This window comes from Equus przewalskii, chromosome 14 (genome assembly GCF_037783145.1).
Source record: "Equus przewalskii isolate Varuska chromosome 14, EquPr2, whole genome shotgun sequence".
NCBI classification, from domain to species: domain Eukaryota; kingdom Metazoa; phylum Chordata; class Mammalia; order Perissodactyla; family Equidae; genus Equus; species Equus przewalskii.
In genome coordinates, this window is record NC_091844.1 from 42,895,359 (window position 1) to 42,915,718 (window position 20,360).

At 33.4% G+C, this 20,360-nt stretch overlaps 1 long non-coding RNA gene across 1 annotated transcript in view; it reads right to left on the reverse strand.

Moving 5' to 3' along the window:
* Positions 1-313: 313 nt before the first annotated feature.
* The window catches only part of LOC139075627 (uncharacterized), an 85,286-nt gene continuing 65,239 nt past the window's right edge, over positions 314-20,360 (reverse strand). The window contains exon 4 of the long non-coding RNA XR_011526233.1: positions 314-555. This is a non-coding gene — a long non-coding RNA (uncharacterized lncRNA). The remainder of the gene's footprint in view (positions 556-20,360) is intronic.

Sequence of the window (20,360 nt, forward strand, 5' to 3'; positions counted from 1 at the left end):
ATTCTGTTTCCATGAAGTTCCAAAGTATCCATAGTATTGTTAACTAATTGTATATATTTAATTCTGCTTTAAGATGTTCAACTATCCTGAAATGTAATTTTTTTGTTGTTGTTGAGGAGGATTTGCCCTGAGCTAACATCCATTGCCAATCTTCCTCTTTTTTTTTTAATTGCTTGAGGAAGATTGGCCCTGAATTAATATCTGCGTCAATCTTTCCTCTACCTTGAATTTGGGATGCCTCCACAGCATAGCTGACAAGCGGAGTAAGTCTGCACCTGGGATCCGAACCCATGAACCCAGGCCTTGGAAGCGGAGTGCAGGGAACATTAACCACCAGGCCACGGGCTTGACCCCCTTAATTTCTTTTTTCTTTGTAAAAATCAAGAGAATAATCATGTAATGAACACATTTCGTGAGGCAGCAGACCTTTTCTGGGAATCTGGATTGGAACTACAAGGTTTACAGGAAATGTCTACTTGCCTCTGGACGTTATACGCATAAACTCCAGCTCTGTGGAATAATCTTAGTCCATCAAGTCTGTAAGAAGTACAAAACCTGGAGTGGAGAGAGTTGGGAAAATATAATTAAAAGCAAAATCTCTTGCCAAACCAGAAAACCTCTCTGCAAAAATAGCAGTGGAAGAAAACAATTTTCTTATTGAATAAGCATTAAAAGCATTAAGCACAAGAAGCATTAAATAAGCAGAATGTGATGCTCATCACAGGCAATCTACTAACGAGATTGCAAAAACAAAAGGAAATCTTACCTTTCTATACAGTCAAGCAGATACGACTCATTGCATATATTTTTCAAGATAAACAATAATTAGTCCTCAAGTCAGAGGTCTTTACAGCATCATTTGTCACACATAGTTCATCCTAAATTCACCTGGTAATTGGGGTAGCCACGTGTGTTTGCTAATTGCCTTTATCCAAAGGAAAAATAAATTTCTTACATCTATGAAAGGAGGTGGGTTTGGAGCCAGCTGCCTGCTGAGGTTGGGTTCCTGCTCGCCCACAGAAACTGGGAGGTAGACGCGCTATCTTCCTTGATGATTACATTTTAAAGAAATAGTTTCCAAATCCTTGAGAAAAATATCCCTGGGTTGTAAAGCTGACAAAATGTTTACTTAGCTTTTAAAAATACATGCAGATAGCCCAAAGGGACAGAGAAAGAATACACAATTACAAGTTTTCTAAAGCAAGTGCTCTAAGAAATAGGATGGGAGAGAGTCTCTGTCTCTTTTTTTCACCAGGAAAAATTAAAATTTATTTTTCTCATTTTTAATTTGTGTTTTTCCTTATGAGAGGGAGAGATTATTTTAGGTGCATATCTTTTATATAATACTTTATATAATACTTTGTTGAGTTGCACCTTTTTGAACCTAATCTGAAAGATACTTGACAAACTTGTAAATATAATATATTTGAAATAAATTCAGTTATCATGTTTTTGTATTTCTGCTTTCAACAGTTCATTTGTTATCTACATTTAGCTTTATAAATTATACCTTTTTTAATAGTGTTTGTGCATCTCCACGTATGTATGAAAGACTTATAATCTCTGTCTCTCTCTCCATAACACAGCAGGGGCTCAACTCCTGGCCTCCTGGCCTCCTGGCCTCCTGGTCTAGTCATCTGAACACGGTTGGTACAGAGAATCTTCCCACTTTTAGAGTGGACTTGATTGATGGACATTAGAAAACAAACAAATAAACCAATCATTTACAACTACTGGTGAATAATATGGCACTCTAATACCACAATAGCATTTTCTGTTAAGACTAACATATTACCTGTGTGTTATGAGACTTACTTTCTCTTGTGAGTTCAAAAGACGAGCCAAACAGAATGTCAATTGTTTTATTAATTTTTTTAAAAACACTTTGAACAAAATATTAAAACTGGAATAAGAGCGAAACATTCTGATTAAAATCAAAGAAACATATCCATTTGTATAAATCCTTATATTTCTTAAAACAAAATAAAATGGCGTACTAATCAAGCAAATAAATATATAAGTAACAATTCTAAACCCATAATCATGTTTCTGGGAGAAAGAGGAATGATTAATATTTTAAAAGCTACTAGGTTCTGGGTCACATTTGAAAAAGCACAAAAATATAATAGTGTTCGTGAGAAGGAAGGTTTGGAGGGAGGGAACCAGGAAATTGAAGGTGAGGAGAGAGAGAGAAGGAAGGACAACCGTTTATCATCATCATCGTTGTATAATAGTCATAGAATGAAATGCACATAGTTTAAGTATACTGTTTGATAAGTTTTGAGAAACCCAAACACTTGTGTCACCCAGAAATCTATCAGGGTATGGAGCACTTCTATCACTCAAAATAGTAACCTCCTACCTCTTCACAAACTTATATCTGACACTCTTGAAATCAACCCCTGTTCCTTTTCCATCACCTTAGATTAGTTTTGTCTGTTCCATAACTTTATGTAAATGTTTCATACCGTATGTACTCCTTTGTGTCTGGCTTTTTAGATTCAGTATAGTATCTGTGATATTACTATGATATATTTTAATTCTTATTAATATTCCACTAGTTCATTTCTCTTTATTCTATTCATTGTTGAGTAATACGTCATCATTCATTATATGACAATGTTTACACATTTTCTACTTGATGGACTGTTTCCAGTTTGAGTCTATGATAAATAGAAGTGCTATGAAGATTTTTGTAAAAGTCTTTTTATGGAATATATTTTCTTTTAATTTCCTAGCTTAATATCTAGTAACGAAATTGCTTCATCATAGGTATACAGTAGGCATATATTTAAATGTACAAGTCACTGGCAAGCTGTTTTCCCAAATAACTACAATATTTTGCTCTCTCATAAGCAATGTACAAGAGTTCCCTTTGTTCCATATCACTGTCAGCATTTGGCCCTGTCAGTCTTTACATTTTAGGCATTCTAGTGCATGTGTAGTGGGTATATAATGATACAATGATATCTCTTTATAGTTTAAATTTGCATTTCCTTGATACCTAAAAATGTCAATACAAGTCTTTTGTCAGACATATGTATTGAAAATATTTTTCCCGTTCTATGTCTTGCCTTTTCGTTTTCTTAATGGTATCTTTCCCGAGAAGAAGCTTTGAATTTCAATGATGTCAAATTTATAAATAGTTTCTTCTACGGATATTCCTTTTCCCATCCTGTAAAAGAAATTTCTACTGACCCTATTTATTTTTCCCTAGAAGTTTTGTAGTCTTAGCCTTTACATTTAACTCTATGAGCTACATCAAATTAATTTTTGCACATGGTGTGAGGTAGGGGTAGATATTTTCTGACATGGGTTATATACAAGTGTATTGTTTAATTTCCAATTATTGGAGAATTTTTTGGGTATCTTATTTTTTATTGGTTTCCAATTCAATTCCATTTTTTCCTCAAAGAACATTCACTGTATATTTTCATTCCTTTAAAATGTATTGAATTTATAGCCCAGCATATGACCTGTCTTGGTGAATAATGTATGTATACTGAAAAAAGAGTGTGTTCTGGTATCATAGATCTAATATTCTATAAGGGTTGATTAGGTTAAATTGGTTGAGAATGTTAATCTAAGCTTCTATATACATACAGATCTTTATATTAATATGTATACTATATATTAAATTTTATAAAAATAACTTCTGTCAATTACTGACAGAATATGTTAAAATTTACCACTATTATTGTAGTTTTGTCTAATTCTCCTTTTTGCTCTTTCAGTTTTTGCATTATATAATTTATTCCTTTGTTATTAGGTTTGTGCACATTTAGGAGAGTTGTATCTTCTGGAGTAATTGATCCTTTTATAAAATGTCTTTATAGTGATTCTTTTTGCCTTAAAATGTAAATGGTTTGATATTATTTTAGCTAATATTCTTTTTATACTATTAGAATTTGCATAATATATCTTCTATACTTTTTAAATCTATTAGGTCCTTGATATTTACAGCTCATTTCTTGTAAACAGCATATAGTTGGGTCTTGCTTTTTTATCCAACCTGACAATCTCTGCCTTTTTTTTTTTGGAGAGGGGGTTTTTAGTTCATTTACATTTCATACAGTTATTTATATTATTGTTATAAGTGTACTATATTTTTGTTTTTTTCATTTGTTCAATGTGATCTTTGGCTTTCTGTTAAATATTTCTTGTCTCCTTTTCCATAAATCAAGTATTTGTTACTATTCTGTCTCCTTTACTAACGTTTCAGTCAAACTTCTATTTCTTTTGTGTTTATTATTAGCTCAAAACATTAATAAAGTACATCATTAATGTATTACTATCTAACTTTGAGTTATTATAACACTTCACGTACAATTTAAGAACTTTACAATAGCATGCATTCATTTATGCAACTCCCAACTTTTGTTCCATTGTCACGTATTTTACTTCAATGTATTCTATAAACCATATCATACATTGTCATACTTTGCTATAAACAACCAACTGTCTTTTAAATAAATTAAGAAGAAAAAAGTCTTCTAGGTACTAATTTATTTGTTGTTTCTAGTGTTCTTTGCATCATGGGAACTACATTCCCATTGGGCGTAATTTCCCATCAGCCTAAAGGATGTCCTTCAGTATTTCATGGATGTCAGGGCTTCTGGCAATAACTTCTGTCAGCTATTATTCCATTTTAAACCCTTTATTTCCCCTCCATTTTTGAAAGATAGTTCTGCTGGATATAGAATTCCAATCGGCATGTTCTTTCGGCACTTTCAATGTACCTTTTCATTTCTTTACAGCTTCTGTTGTTTCTGATGAGAAGTAAGCAGTTATTCTTATCTACTGTTCTCATTCATATCTAAATGTAAATCTAAATCATGTTTCATTTTCTCTTCTTTTATAATTTTCTCTTTATGTTTAGTTTTCTATAATTTGACTATGATGTACCTGCTTGTATTTGCCTTTGTATGTATGTGTATGTATTTATGCTACTTACGATTTGTTTAGCATTTTAAATATATGGGTTGATATTTCTTGTTAAACTTAGAAATTCAATTTTTTCTTGCTGCAACATCTTTTTGCTGTTGGAACTACAATTGTGTATATTTTACTAGTAAATATGTTCCTGTAAGTCAATGAGGCCATCTGGATTTCTTTAAAATCTTTTTCCTCTCCATGTTATAGTTAGGATGGTCTCTATTGCCCTGTACTTAGGTTAACTGACACCATACAATCTGATGTTAGGATATCCAGTCGATGTTTTATTTTAGATACTGTATTTCTTCATTTATAATTTTCCTTTTTGTCTTTATTATAGCTTCCATTTTTCTCCCAATATTTTCCACATGTTCAATGATTTATTTCCATTTTTCTTGAGTTTCTTATGCAATCATTGCTTAAATCCCTTGCTTATTAATTCCAACATCTGTGTTATCTTTTGGTCTTCTTCAAATCAACTTCAGTCTCAAAATCAACTCCACTCACTCTTGTCATAAGTCCGAAGACTCCTAGAATTTTGCAAGCTCTGTGGTCTCTGCTCAGCTCTAGCCTTTCTGTTGTGTTCTTTGCTATCAACTCTTGTTCTGTTAGATTAGTATTTGGCCAAAGAGTCAAGGAGAAGTAGAAACACACATCTGGAGCTCTTTCTCTGTGAATATCCATTCTAATACCTTTAACTGCAAATTCTAGCCATCTCAGCAGTTATGAACACTGATTTCTTTTTCCTCGAGCTAGTGAAATCAGTGCTCTTTATTTGGGCTCCATTCCTTCTTGAGGTTTGGAAAATTCCCCAGGTAGAAAACAGGGGTAAATGTGTAGCTCTCCTAATGTATTTCACTTCTTTGAATGATCAAAGCACTGTTGTTCAAATATCAAAGCATATGTTGTCCAAAGCTTGAAAAATGTTGCTTCATGTATCTTGTCCAATTATATAAATTTTTATGAGGATAAATCTGACACTCATTTCTCTGTTATGGCCAAAGTTGAAATTCCATAACCATTTTTCAAGCATTTGTTATATGAAGGAAGGTTTTATTCAGTGTTTTAGTAACATAACTTCCTTCCCTATTTCCTCCAAAATATGAATTACAGATTACTTTCTTTATTTTACATTTCAAGATCTTGAGTGTCTGTAGGCTTAAACTATCTGAAATAATAAAAGTTAATGTGGTTAATATGTATTGAGCTGAATTTTAAATTCAGGTCAATTGGAATATAAAATCTTTTTTTTCTTAACAATTATACTGATAGTTTTAGGAATGCCTTATGGTGAAATTATTTGTTTAATAAAATCTTCAAAGGTGCCTAATAGATTCATTGTATGTAAAACAAATGCTACTGGAGGTACTGAACCTGTGCTTGAAGTAGAGATGTGAGGCCCAAAGCCACATATATTCTGGCTTTCTGCCAGGCCCCTACCAACTCACTCCTTGATGATGAGGGATATGCATGATTTCTAGACATCCATTGCTTAGAGTTTAAAACCATTGCATTACATTGTGTGGCTTATGAGTAATCGTTGAAGTTACTGTGGATGTTTTGACTGTAGAAGAAAGGACTAAATGAAGATGCAATAGCTAATTAAACAAAAATTTAAAAGCCAAGAAGAGGCTGAGTGATTATTTTTGGCATCTTGAGGACCTGCAGTTGGGAAGTAGACTCATGCTCAAGCTACAGAGCATGAAACTGAGTGTGATACAAGAAGCAAGTTTAGTGTTGATTTAAAATCAAAGGCATGCAGAGAGACTAAATAAGATATCATCCTGAAAAGAATTGGTAGAGAGGCAGAATCCAGATGCGTGGCACAAGGATGGAAATGAATAAGACCAGATCAAAGCAAGTGACTGCATATCAGAGAGGTAGGAGATAGATCATCCCAAATATCTGGGACGGATACCCAACCTAAAAGCTACTCTGAAAGGCAAGAGTGGGTAAGGAGCTTACATAGATGGGAAGCCATCCTGAAAAATTGTGCAGAAGGAAATCTTACATTGAGTGACAAATCCAGATTAACCTCTGTAAGATTCTCAAATATATTTTATAATATTTGATCAGCTTTATATATTCATATCGAACTCCTTGTTAGTACATTATTTATCTCACTAATAATTTGGAGAAATTGAAAATTTTCAAATATCAGGTTAAATTGTACATTAAGTTAAAAGACGTATGTTCTGCTAAGGTGCTACCAATCAGGCATATTTTAGGTAAAGACCAAGAAAGTTGTAGTCTTAATTACTACTCACAAGATGTTTTAATGCTGGGCCTGATTATCTTATAAACCTGTGTCCTCATAAAATGCAGAGCATTCTTGTTTTCCTATTGTGGCTCTGTGGTTACTTTGTAAAAATATGTAACCCAATGTAGGAATCTAAAAATAGTTTTGATCTTACAGGGAAGCAGAAAGCTCAGTATTAGCCAACAGTAGATGAAGAGAGGAGCTTGCCTGTCAGCTTTCTCTTTGCTGGCAGAAGAAAATCTCAAAAGAGTTAGAAGGTTAGCTTATTCTTCATTACTTGTGCACACACACTCACAGATTTATAGCAGCTAAGATCTAAATTCCAGAAATTGAAGGATTTCAGAAAATCATATTTTCAAGTGAGGCTTTCTTTAACTTAGATCTTAGTAGATCAAATACATTTGAAACTCTCAAAATATCATTAAATAGCTTCATTTAGACCTAGAAATATTTTGCAGCTCAAGTTAAAGAGATTAAACCTATGTCTCCTTAATGAAGAAAATCTCACCTTGTCTTTTGATGAAGTAACATAAATCAGTTCTCGCTCCCAGTGTTGAGTTTGAGGGTTCATCCTTAGCGTTTAAATGAACAGCCTGCCCTGAAATGGACCTATAGCTGCACCTGATATCTTTTCCTCAAAAACTCTTGTTGTTGGAAATGTTGACTTCATTTGGCAGTGAAGGGGGAGCTGTGTGTTTCATTTCTATTCGTCCATCATTATAGGGCATGTAGGAACCTGAGAAAGTTCGATAGATGTGGGATCAAAGTTGTATTTCAAAAATAAGACTTTGGTTGATGTCTGGAATACATCAAATTAAAAGGAGAAATTTAAAAATTATACCCCCTTGTGCATGTATATGTGTGTGTGAGAGAAAGAGACAGAAAGAGAGAGAGAAACTGTTAAAATGTCTCCCTAATTAGATGGGAAGCTTGCAAATATAAAAAACTGTATCTTATTTACTCTGACATTCTCAAAAATTTACAAAATACCAGAGGTATAATAGAGTCTCAATTAATAATACTTGAATAGACATAGTAAATATGTCATTTGAGTGCTGTGGAACATAATTAAAACTATGTTCTTTCTTCTATTTCTACAGGAAATTATTTTTAAAAATTAGTTAATATTAATCTACTCCATCAGCTTCTATTTCTTTTAACTACAGGGCTTGAATAATCCAGATCTAGTCTTGGGTTAGACGCTGCTAATTGTTCCAGTTGGAGCAGGAAACAGGCACCATGACTCATTGGTTATGTTTTGTTTCCTTACATTCTATGCCATATATCTTTGTTTTATCAGTGGCTCTGGTGATGGTAGAAGGATGATGGCATCATGCCTCCCTTACCTCCAATTGTTTTCAATGGTGTGTCTGTTGATTGTCCATTTTTTGACTCCTGAGTAATAGTCCATTATACAGATATCCACGATTTGTTTATCCATCCCTTTGTTAATGGGCATTTGGCCCATTTTCAATTTTTGTCTATTATGCATAAAATTTCTATGCCCATTTACATATCAGTCTTTGGGGGTACGCTTGTATTCATCTCTCTTCTGTACGTAGCTAGTCATGAAATTACTCCCTTGCATACTATGTATAAGTTTTACTTTATGAGGAATGAAAAACTGTATTCCAATGTGGCTGTAAAGTTTACTTTAGCTTTCCCACCAGCATTGTATGCAACTTCCAACTGCTGCATATCCTTGCCAATATTTGGTATTGTCCATGTTGATATTGTCAGTCTTTTTAACTCTAGACACCTTAATGGGTTCTTGGTGGTGTGTCTTTACACATAAATAATTGCAAAACATTCTTTTCAAGTAGATGAGAAACATTTACAAAAATTGATGAAGTTGACACACTTGAAAAGAAATGCTTTTCTTTATCACTGGTAATACTCCCTCTACTGAAATCTATCTAATCTGATATCCACACCAGCTTTCTTATGTTTACTGTTTGTGTGGTACATATATTCCTCAGTTTTTGCTTTTGTATGTGCGTGTCCATTGTTTTTTAAATTTTTAAAGATTTTATTTTTTTCCGTTTTCTCCCCAAAGCCCCCCAGTACACAGTTGTATATTCTTAGTTGTGGGTCCTTCTAGTTGTGGCATATGGGATGCTGCCTCAGCAAGGCCTGATGAGCGGTGCTACGTCTGCGCCCAGGATTCGAACTGGGAAACCCTGGGCCACTGCAGTGGAGTGAGTGAACTCAACCACTCAGCTGCAGGGCTGGCCCCTGTTTTTTAAATTTTTAAATTTCGAAACATTAGACTTACAGAAAAGTTGCAAAAAGAGTACAGAAAGTTCCTATACACTCTATACCCTACTTCCTTAATATTAACATTTTGCATAAGTATGTTAGAATAAACATAACCAAAAAATTAACGTTGTTGCACTTCTTTTATTAACCACAGACTTTACTCAGATTTCACCACCTTTTCAACTAATGCTTTTCTCTGTTCCAGGATCAAGTAGAAAAATCCCATAATGCATTTATTCTTCATTTCTCCTTAGATTTCATAGATGCCTTCAATCTATGATTATTCCTAAATCTTTCTCTGTCTTACATGACCTTGATATTTTGGAAAAGTATTGGTCAGTTATTTTGTAGAATATCCTTCAATTTAGGTTTGTCTAATGTTTTCTTACCATTAGAACAAAGTTATGGGTTTTTGGGAAGAAAACCAATAAACAAGTATGCCCTTCTCAATGCTTCATAGCAGGAGTTACATAATGACACTACATCATTACTAATAATGTTAACCTTGATCGCTTGGGTAAGATAGTGCTTTTCCAATGTCTTCACTTTAAAGTTATTATTTTTCCTTTTGTCCTTAACAAATATCTTGATGGAGAAACATGGAGATGATGAAAATATCTTGTTTCTCCTTTAATTCTGCCCACTAATTTTAGCATCCAGATTGGATCTTGACTGCAAAAATTATTACACTGATATTTGAGTGGTGATTTTCTATTCCCATTATTCCTTTTACACATATTAAAGGAATTCTTTTGTGAGGAAAAGCTGCTGATTCTCCCCCATTTATTTATTTACTTTTTTATTTATATCAGTATGGGTTCATGAATATTTATTTTATTTTCTGGATCATAATCCAATACTTTCATTATTTATTTTTTTGCTCAAGATTTTCTAGGTTTAGTCTTTGAGAGCTTTTTCAGATTGTTTTCTGTGCCACTTCAACAAGTCTCCATAATTTTTGAATATTTCCTTACTTTCAAGCACCACAACATGCTCCAAACTCACCTTAGAATCAACCACTTCTCCAAGAATCCTTGATTCCTTTTTTGAGAGAATGCATGTCTTGTCTCTTCATTCACTGAACAAAGTTTCCTTCACTTATTCATGCAAGAAAAGCTTCTAATTTTGATAAAGTCTCATTTATCAATATTTTTTCTTTTAGAGATTATACTGGTAATATGGCATAAAAGAAATCCTTTTTTTAAGCCATGACTACAAAGATTTTCCTCTGTATATTCTTCTTGATGAGTTACAGTTTTAAATTTTAGTCTATGCTCCATATTTATTTATTTTTCTTTAATTTTACTATTATTTTTTCAGATGCACATCATAACATATTTCAAATTCTGTGTACATCATGTACACCACCCAAAAACTAATTATAGTCCATCCCCTCAAATGTGAACCTAATCACCCCTTTTGCCCTCCCCCCTTCCCCTATGGTAGACACCAATCCAACCTCCAATGCTATGTGTTTGTTTCTCGTTGCTCTTATCTTCTGCTTATGAGTGAAATCATATGGTATTTGACTTTCTCCCTCTGACTTATTTCACTCAGCATAGTACCCTCAAGGTCCATCCATGTTGTCACAAGTGGCCGGATTTCATCATCATCTACCATATGATCTAGCTGTCCCACTGCTGGGTATTTATTCAAAGAAATTGAAAATGCAAAGGCATAAAGATACTTGCACCCATATGTTCATTGCAGCGTTATACACAATAGCCAAGACTTGGAAGCAACCTGGGTGCCCATCAAGGGACAAATGGATAAAGAAGATGTGGTATTTATGCTTCATATTTATTTTTTTGCATAGGTTTTGAAGTATTTATTGGATCAGCCCCATTTGTTGAATAAATAAAATTTTCTCTATTTACTTGCCTTTGTGTCTTTGTAAATAAACAGCTGATTATATTTTGTGGTCTATTTCTAGAGTGTTCAATTGGTTCTGTGTTTTTCCTTTTGCCCATAACACAATATCTTGATTACAGCAACTTTTTAGTGAACCTTGAAATCAGGAAGTATGAGTCTTCCAAATTTGTTTTTCTTTTTCCACTTGTTTGGGTAATTCTAGTTACAGTCGCTTTCTATATAAATTTAGCACAAGGTACTATAAAAATATCTACAAGGAATTAATTTCATTTCACATTCACTCTATAGATCAATTTGGATAATGTTAACATCATAAAGTGTTAGTTATTCCAATCCACTATCTCAATATATTTTCTCATTTATTAGGACATTCTTGATTTCTTATTCCATGTTTGTAGTTATCAACGTGAAGATATATGTATTTGGTTAACTTTACACTTAAATATCTCTTTTCCCCTGATGCTATTGTAAATGTTACTTTAAAAAATCAACTTTCAATTGTTCACAGGCATTATTCATAAATGTAATTGAATTTTTCATATTCACTTAGTACCCTGGGGCATTCCTGAAATAATTTATCAGATCTATGGGCTTTTTATAGATTTTTGGGGGGAATTCATATGTTAATATCAGGTCTTAAATCCACAGAGATTTATTTCATCATTCCCTTTTTTTATTGAATATACTTGACATACAATTTTGTATTACTTTCAGCTATACAACCTCGTGACTTGACATTTATTTACATTACAAAATGATCACCCTGACAAGACTAGTAACCACTTGTCATCGTACAAAATTATTACCATATTCTTGGCTGTATTTCCTGTGCTGTACATTACATCCCCATGACTTATTTATTTTATGAGTGGAAGTGTGTACTTCTTATCCCCTTCACCTATTTCACTCTTCCACCCTCTCCCCTCCCCTCTAGCAACCACTAATTTGTTCTCTGATTCTGAGTCTTTTTCTGTTTTGTTTGTTCATTTGTTTTGTTTTTTCCAAAGAAGACATGCAGATGGCCAACAGGTACATGAAAGGTGCTCAACAGCACTAATCATCAGGGAAATGCAAATCAAAATCACAGTGAGCTATCGTCTCACACTCGTCAGGTGGCTATCATCAAAAAGACAAGAAATAACAAGTGTTGGCGAGGATGTGGAGAGAAGGGAAACTTCGTGCACTGTTGGTGGGAGTGTAAATTGGTGGAAATTATGGAAAACAGTATGGAGGTTTCTCAAAAAACAAAAATAGAACTACCATATGATCCAGCAATACCACTTCTGGGTATTTATCCAAAGAAAATGAAAAAACTAATTTTAAAAGAAATATGCACCCCTATGTTCATTGCAGCATTATTTGCAATAGCAAAGATATGGAAGGAATCTAAGTGTCCATTGGTAGATGCAAGGATAAAGAAGATGTGATACAGATAGATAGATGGAAAGATAGATAGGTAGATAGATAGATATAGATATATAGGTCTACATACACATACAATGGAATATAAGTCAGCCATAAAAAAGAGTGAGATCTTGCCATTTGTGACAACATAAATGGACCTAGAGGGTATAATGAAAAGTGAAGTAAGTCAGATAGAGAAAGAAGGATACAGTATAATTTCACTTATATGTGGAATCATCATTTTCATTCTGCATGACTTTTCTTTTTCTTGTCTTATTTCACTGACTAGGACTTTCAAAACTAGTGAGAGAAGTCATTCCTCCCTTGTTCCTGTTGTAAGGGCAACATTTTATTGATCCCTCACTCACTCGTGTTGCATCTGCTGATGAGCCTGCTGAATACATGCTTTATCACTTTTTACTGTGTTTTTTTATTTCTACCTTTTGATTAGAGTTTTTTCATGTAGTTTGCATCAATCTGCTGAAATCACACACCTGATTTTGTATATCATCCACCTTTTTCTAGTATCTTCCTTAATGTCCTTTAACATATTTACCATAGGTATCTAAAAGTCCCAGTGAGGTAATTACAACATCTGCATCACACCTGAGTGTGTTTTTCTTGCTTGCTCCGTCTCATGGCAGTGTGTTACCTTTTTGCGTGCATTGTAATTTTTGGTGAAAAGTGGATGGATCTTTTGAAAAATCATAAAGGCTGAAGTAAATCATTTTTATTATTAGAAACATGTATCTCTTTTCTTCTATCCCAAGGCCACTCTGTTCTCAGATAGAAATTACATATATTACAATAATAGAAGAAAATAACATGAGAATTTCTGCAAAATGTTAGTTGCTTCCTGGATGCCTTGAGCAATTATGCAAGCTTATTCTCTTTAATATTTCAATTAAGGCTTAGAGGAAGCTCACAAATGAAAAACTGAAATGTAATGTTAAGCACTATATTGTTTGCTATTTTATCTCTGGAAACTAGCTCAGAGTCTAGAACATTGTAATTAGCTAATAATCACTTGCTCTATGAACAAATGAATGAATGAATGCATGAATACACGAACACATGAAAGAAGTCAGTTGTTGCCAGAATTTGGAGGCATATGAGTGACAGATTAATGAATCAGGAATATTTGACAGCTCTAGCATAAAAGTATTATATCGCATAAATTAACATGAAATTCTAATTTTATAACCTATTTTATACTTTAGAAATATGTATTAATTAAAATCTGTTTAAATATTATAAGCCAAAGAGAAAATAAGAGTATTATTGAGAAACCATTTCCCTGCATATTTTTTTGGAAAGGACTGAGAATAATTTCAGGATCTCCATAATATAGAATATCTAGGAGACTCTGTAATGCATCAAACTGGGTGATTTCTTTAATGTAACCAAAACAAATATTTTAATATTAAAGAGGTACGTGCATGAAGATGTTAGTACCGAGAATATAATTTTATTTCTCATGGAAAAACCTACCGGGGAATTTGCCAACTGAAAAAAAAAATTAAAAAGCAAAACAAAAGTAAACGAAACAAACAAAACTAAGAGCCAGAAGGCAAAGCAAGGATAGAGTAATAAAGAGAAGCATGAATTATAAGCAAGATCTTGTGACGTCTCTAACTTTATATTAACAGGACATAGATGCAGTTTTACATCCTCCAAGGCCTATAAAAGAGGATGCTTCTATGAAACAAGGGAGCAAAGGTTTGAGTCTAACTTAGGGGAGAGAATATGGAAAAACACCTCAGCCATGTGAACTGAGTTTCATATTTTTGCCAAATTAGAAATATTTAAAAATGTCTACATTATGATACACAATTTCTGGACTATGTCAGAAGCAGAAAGTCGAATACTGAAAGACAAAGCATCTCTCCAAATGCAAATAAAATGATGCGCTAAAGGAACTGAAAAAAAAATTGTTTTCATTTCCTGAGTTCTTCTACTTTGTTCTTGCTTAAAATAATTGCATAGTTTCCTTATTAACATTTACTCAATAATTCAGCAAATTCTTGTTGGTTTCCTCCAGTGTGTTAGGTACTATTATAGGAATATTTGATAATTGTTCATATTATATTCAGTAATCGATATGACTACCACATTAAATTTTATAGTAAACGATGATAAAGCAAGTGATTGCTTAAAAAAGATTCTAATTAGATTCATGAACCAAATTTTGGAGAGGTTTCCAGTAGCCACCAGGTATTTAGAGTCCTAACAATTTTGTATACATTTTTCTTGAAAAACTATTTTCTAGAGAAATTGGCAAAAACATTAGGGTTCATGGGAACTGATGTCGATTGACATACATGGAGAAGCACATTTGTTCGCAAATACGTACAAAATGCATATGAATGAAGGAAAAACACTTGTGTTACCACTAACACATTTTTTCTTACTTGATACTTGAATAAACTTATCTATTAAAATCCATTAGAGTGCAATTTCCTTACATGCAGGCATGCTCTCTTATTTGCCATTTTGCAGCAAATAATGTTTCCATTCATTTTCGAATGTGAATGAATATAAAGGAATTGTAAAAACAATTTGCCTCAACATCATCATATTCTAACAACATATTAGATTTTCTTCGATGGCATTTGTTACAAAATAACAATAAAACTGATTTCTTTTTTTGTTGTTATTTTCCATATGTGTTTGTGAATAGAAAGTAAGTCAGTGATAACATAGGTATCTCTGAACTTCCAAGAAAATTGTTTATTTCCCTATGAGAGTATATCTGTATCGACATGTCTATTATCTATCAACCAACAATGTGTGAGAGTTCTAATTGTTCAAATTCTCAGAAACATTTGATGTTTTTATTTGTTTTAAATTGTAACGTATACTAGTATTTCATTGTGGTTTTGCATTTGATAATTTTTGAAGTTAGTATAAAAGGTATCATTTAGTATTTGATTTTCAAGTATTTTATTGCTAGTTGATAGTCAATATTGTTGACTTTTTTGTATATTGACATTGTATCCTACAACTTTGTTAAATTCTCTTCTTAATTATAGTGATGTATCTATAGATACTTGGGATCTTTAATGTAGAGTATCACATAATCTGCAAAAATGATGGGTTTATATTTCATTTCTGCTCCTTAATACATTTCATCAAACAAAATTTCTTCATCGAAAGACTGCAGCCTTTGAAATTCCATCTAGAAAAAAAAAATGCCTTACAATTTATTTTCCTCTTTCATTATTTCTGTATCAGCATGGTAGCATTTCTCAAATCAAAAGCACATTTAAAATGAAAAGAAAAAGAATAGCTGGTAATGAAGAAATCTATCTTAGGAAGGCCTGAAGGAAGCAGCCAGTGCATAGCGCTTTGTACCTTTAGAAGAAGACGGGATGACTGATGACAGAAGAACCTGAGGTCTTCTTTCTGAGCTCCGGGCTTCAGGGGAATCCAACAGTTTCCCCTCAAAGAAAATTTGATGAAGACTGATATTGACCAAGAGAGGAACAGGGGTAAAAGAGCAACACTCCAAATACCTGAAGGCTGTGCTCAGAGGCTATGGGCTGTCTGGGTGTCTTGAAAGAAACCCACCTCATTTATCCCCCTGAATCAGAGCCTATCAGAAAAACCTTGCAAAGTTATTGTAAGGAGAGACTGCACCATTAGAAATACTTGCACGCAGTGTATTTATCTCAGAGATTTTGTAAATCCAGAGAAAAATATTGACCAAAGTATGCAAATTTGACTGAACCAGTTTTTGTTGTTGTTACAGTCAAGAGGCCAAATCTTTAAGCAATAACTCTAAATATTCCATTAAATTACCGTGGCTTTTACAGCAAGGGCTTTGCACTGAGTAAAGTAGAGTAGCTATCAGTTCAAGTATACAATAGCCAAACAGGCATTTTTTTCCCATTCACAGAGATGCGCTCTTTCTTCCTACACCTACTGATTACAGACATCTACAAGACGAGGTCCGTTGCTTAGAGATGCTGTTCACCTTCACTGTTCAGAAGTAGAGGACAGAAAATTCCCATATATACAGTACATCTAAGAGACCGTGACCATTATTCTGACCTCAGTTGTGTTAAACTACAACTGATGCGTACTCATTTTTTTTAAAAAAAGGTATTTCTTGTCATATTCATTTTATTCAACATAAATGACACAAGTTATGCAAATGGTTGAGTAGTTGCCACAATAAATATCTATATCTATAGCTTAAGATGAAGACAAGTTATTTGCCAATAATGCTGCAATTTGGGCTGGAATCAGCTGGGTGCTACTTCTGCTGGTTTTGTCCAGTTTCTCTTATAGCTCTTGTCACCTGGTAGCTTGACTGAGGCTGGATTGTCCAAGAGAGTCTCACTCACATATCTGGCAGTTAGCTGCACCAGCTATCTGGGGTGCCTCATTCTCCTCCATTTGGCCTCTCCAGTAGAATAGCCTGCTGGAGTACATGGCAGTAGTGGCCTTCTCGGAGGGCAAATCTGAGTGTTCAAGCACTTATCAAGCCTCTGCTTTCCTCATGTTTGCTGATTTGCAATTGCTAAGCCAAATCACATGACCAAGGCCTGCATCAACATGTGAAGGTGTGGATCCTGGGAGATATGATTCATTGGTGGCTATCATTTTAACAATCTACTATCATGCCCTAGTATAAATAAAATCATGGCTTATTTTTCTCATTTTCTTGGTTTAGTATACCTTTTAAATTTTTTTTGAGATAAGTTTAGACTTACAGAAGAAGCAAAAAAATAGTACAGAGAGGTCCCATATACTTTTCATTTATTTCCTCTATTATTGCCATCTTACACAACCATAGCACAACTAACAAAACTAACATTTAATCATAGTTAATATTATTATGCTAATAATATTATTAGCAATATTATTAACTAAAATGCAGGCTTTACTCAAGATTCATTAATTTTCCTACTAATATCATTTTTTTCTTTCAGGATCCAATCCAGGATTCCATATTATTACATCTCCTTAGTTTTCTCCAATCTGTGACTGTTCTTTAACCTTTCCTTGTCCGTCATGAACTTGAAACTTTTAAAGGGTGCTGGTCAGTATTCTGTGAAATGTCTCCTGGTCTGGATTTGCCTGATGCTTTTTCATGATTGGGTTAAACATATGCATTTTTGGCAAGTATATCACAGAAGGGATGTTGTGTCCTTTTCAATGCATCGATTGAAGCACATGATGTCAATAAGTAGTGATATGCTGGTGATGTTAACCTTGACCACTTGGCTGAGATGGCATCTTCCAGGTTTCTCCACTGAAAATATGTATCTTTTCTTAAATGCAGCCCTGGGATCAACTAATTTTCCAGGAGAAGGGAAAAATGAGTTAAAAAATTTACTTTTGGAGCCAACCCATTGCATAGTGTTTAAGTTTCCCTGCTCTGCTTCAGCAGTCAAGGGTTTGCAGGTTCAGATGCCAGGTGGGGACCTACACACCACTCATTGAGCCATGCTGTGGCAGCATCCCACATACAAAATAAAGGAAGACTGACACAGATGTTAGCTCAGGGCCAATCTTCATTCCAAAAAAAAAAAAAAAAAAAATACTTTTAACCCTTTCCTTCTCAATTTACTTAGAGTAGTCTCATAAAACACAGGGTATAGCTCATTCTTTCCAAATATCTCTATATTTTTTAGTTAGGGGTATTGTCTTACAATATTTTTCTATATTTGACTGTTTCTACTAGGAGTGTATTGTCCTTCGTCTCAAATACTAATATGCTTGCTATTGCTGTTGTGAGTAATAAAGTCCTTTGCTTCTGACCCAGGAATATCATGGCTTCTAGCAGGTTAAAAATCTCAGACTCTGCACAAGTCTTAATACTTGCCTGTCACTTTCTTTCCTCTCTGTCTCCTTGTAAACTCTTAGGCTGAAGAAGGACATACATAGAGGAGATTAGTGCCAGATGGAAGTGCCAAATTGTAGGCAAAACAGATTAAAATCAATAGATCGTATATTAAGAAAATGGAGATGAACTATTTGGATTCATGCAAAAAAAGATGCTTAACAGTATACATTTGCACTCAGAAAGCAATAAAAACTCAGCGACTTCCCAATGAATGTTATTTTATTGTTTATAAGATTATACTGCAATTTTATTCTGATTAATTATTTTTAATTCCCCAAATCATATAAGAATAAATGCTAATGAATAAAAATAAAAGATACAAAATTTGATACTGAAAAGAGTTAGAGAACTACTTCATTCTTACAACTCAATTTACCCCTTCAGCAATAAACACTGCTAATGATAGTGTTTCCCTATGCATAATCATCAATAGGAGCACATGTGAATATATACAATGTTAGTTAACATTTTTAATACAGTTTGGGTCATGCTTTATATTTTTGTGATTTTTTCTTTCTAACTTAAGTATCTGGATAATCTTTTATGTTAGTGTATTTGGAACTACGTCATACTTTCCTTTTTTTCGTAATTGCTGCTAAATGTTGCTCAATGTATTTAACTATTCTCTAACTTATAAGCATTTTATTTTCACCCTTACCAATGGTGATACTATGAGTATCTATTTACATGTGTCTTACTGCATATGTGTAGGAAAGCTTTCTAGAAATGTATTTGTTGCTCAAATAGTATACGCTTTTTAATTTTTATGGATACTACCAAAGAATTTTTCAAGGAAAATTGCACCAGTTTACACCTCTGCAAACATTGATTTAGCTCATCTATTTTTCTTCTTCTTCCTTACCCACAGAGGATATTAGCAATCCCTTTACTGCTGTGGGTGAAAATGTCTTAGATGAACATCATATATTAACACTTTTAATTTGTATGTTTCTGATTACTAGTGAAGTTACTCATATTTTAATATGGCTATTGGCCTTGTAAGTTATTTTTTCTTTTTTATATTGTCATTTACCTTTTTTGATTATCATGCTTTTCTTTATTTTATATCCCCCTTTATCAAAAAAAGTAAATATTTGAACACATACTATTTGTACATTGAATTGTACTGAGCAAAAGAGAGTAGTCTCTATTTAATTCCTGCCGTCTCTCCATATACGTAGACTTTCCAGAGTTACCTTCTATCAACTGTTTGATGTGCATCTTCTTAGCATGTTTTATATTAATTTCCCTGCATATACATATACACATGAGGGCACACACGAACACACACACAAATGCATTCGATAGAGATGGTACTCTTTGTATTATTTTGCAATGAACCTGCTCATTTAATCTCTTCACTTGTTTTTACTGGCCCAATAGAAAACCTAATGTAGGTTGCCAAATGCTCTGTTAACTAACATTTATGTGTTTCTCAATTTTTCATTACTATAAATAATGCTAAAATGATCATCGTTAATCATATGTTTATGTGCAGATATGCAAGTGTTCCTAAATAATAGAATTCTTGCAGTAGAATTCCTTATTCAAAGACTTTGATATTTTAAAAACACATTATCTGTGGGTAATGATAATTTCATTTCTTCTTTTCCAATAGTTATGATTTTAATTACTTTTTTGCCTTAATATGATGTCTAGAATATTCAGTACAATATGTAATAAGAGTGGTGCTATTGGATGCCTTTACTGGTTCCTGATTTTAAAGGTAACACTGTGTTATTTTCTAGTAAGAATAATGCTTGCTCTAGGCTGTTT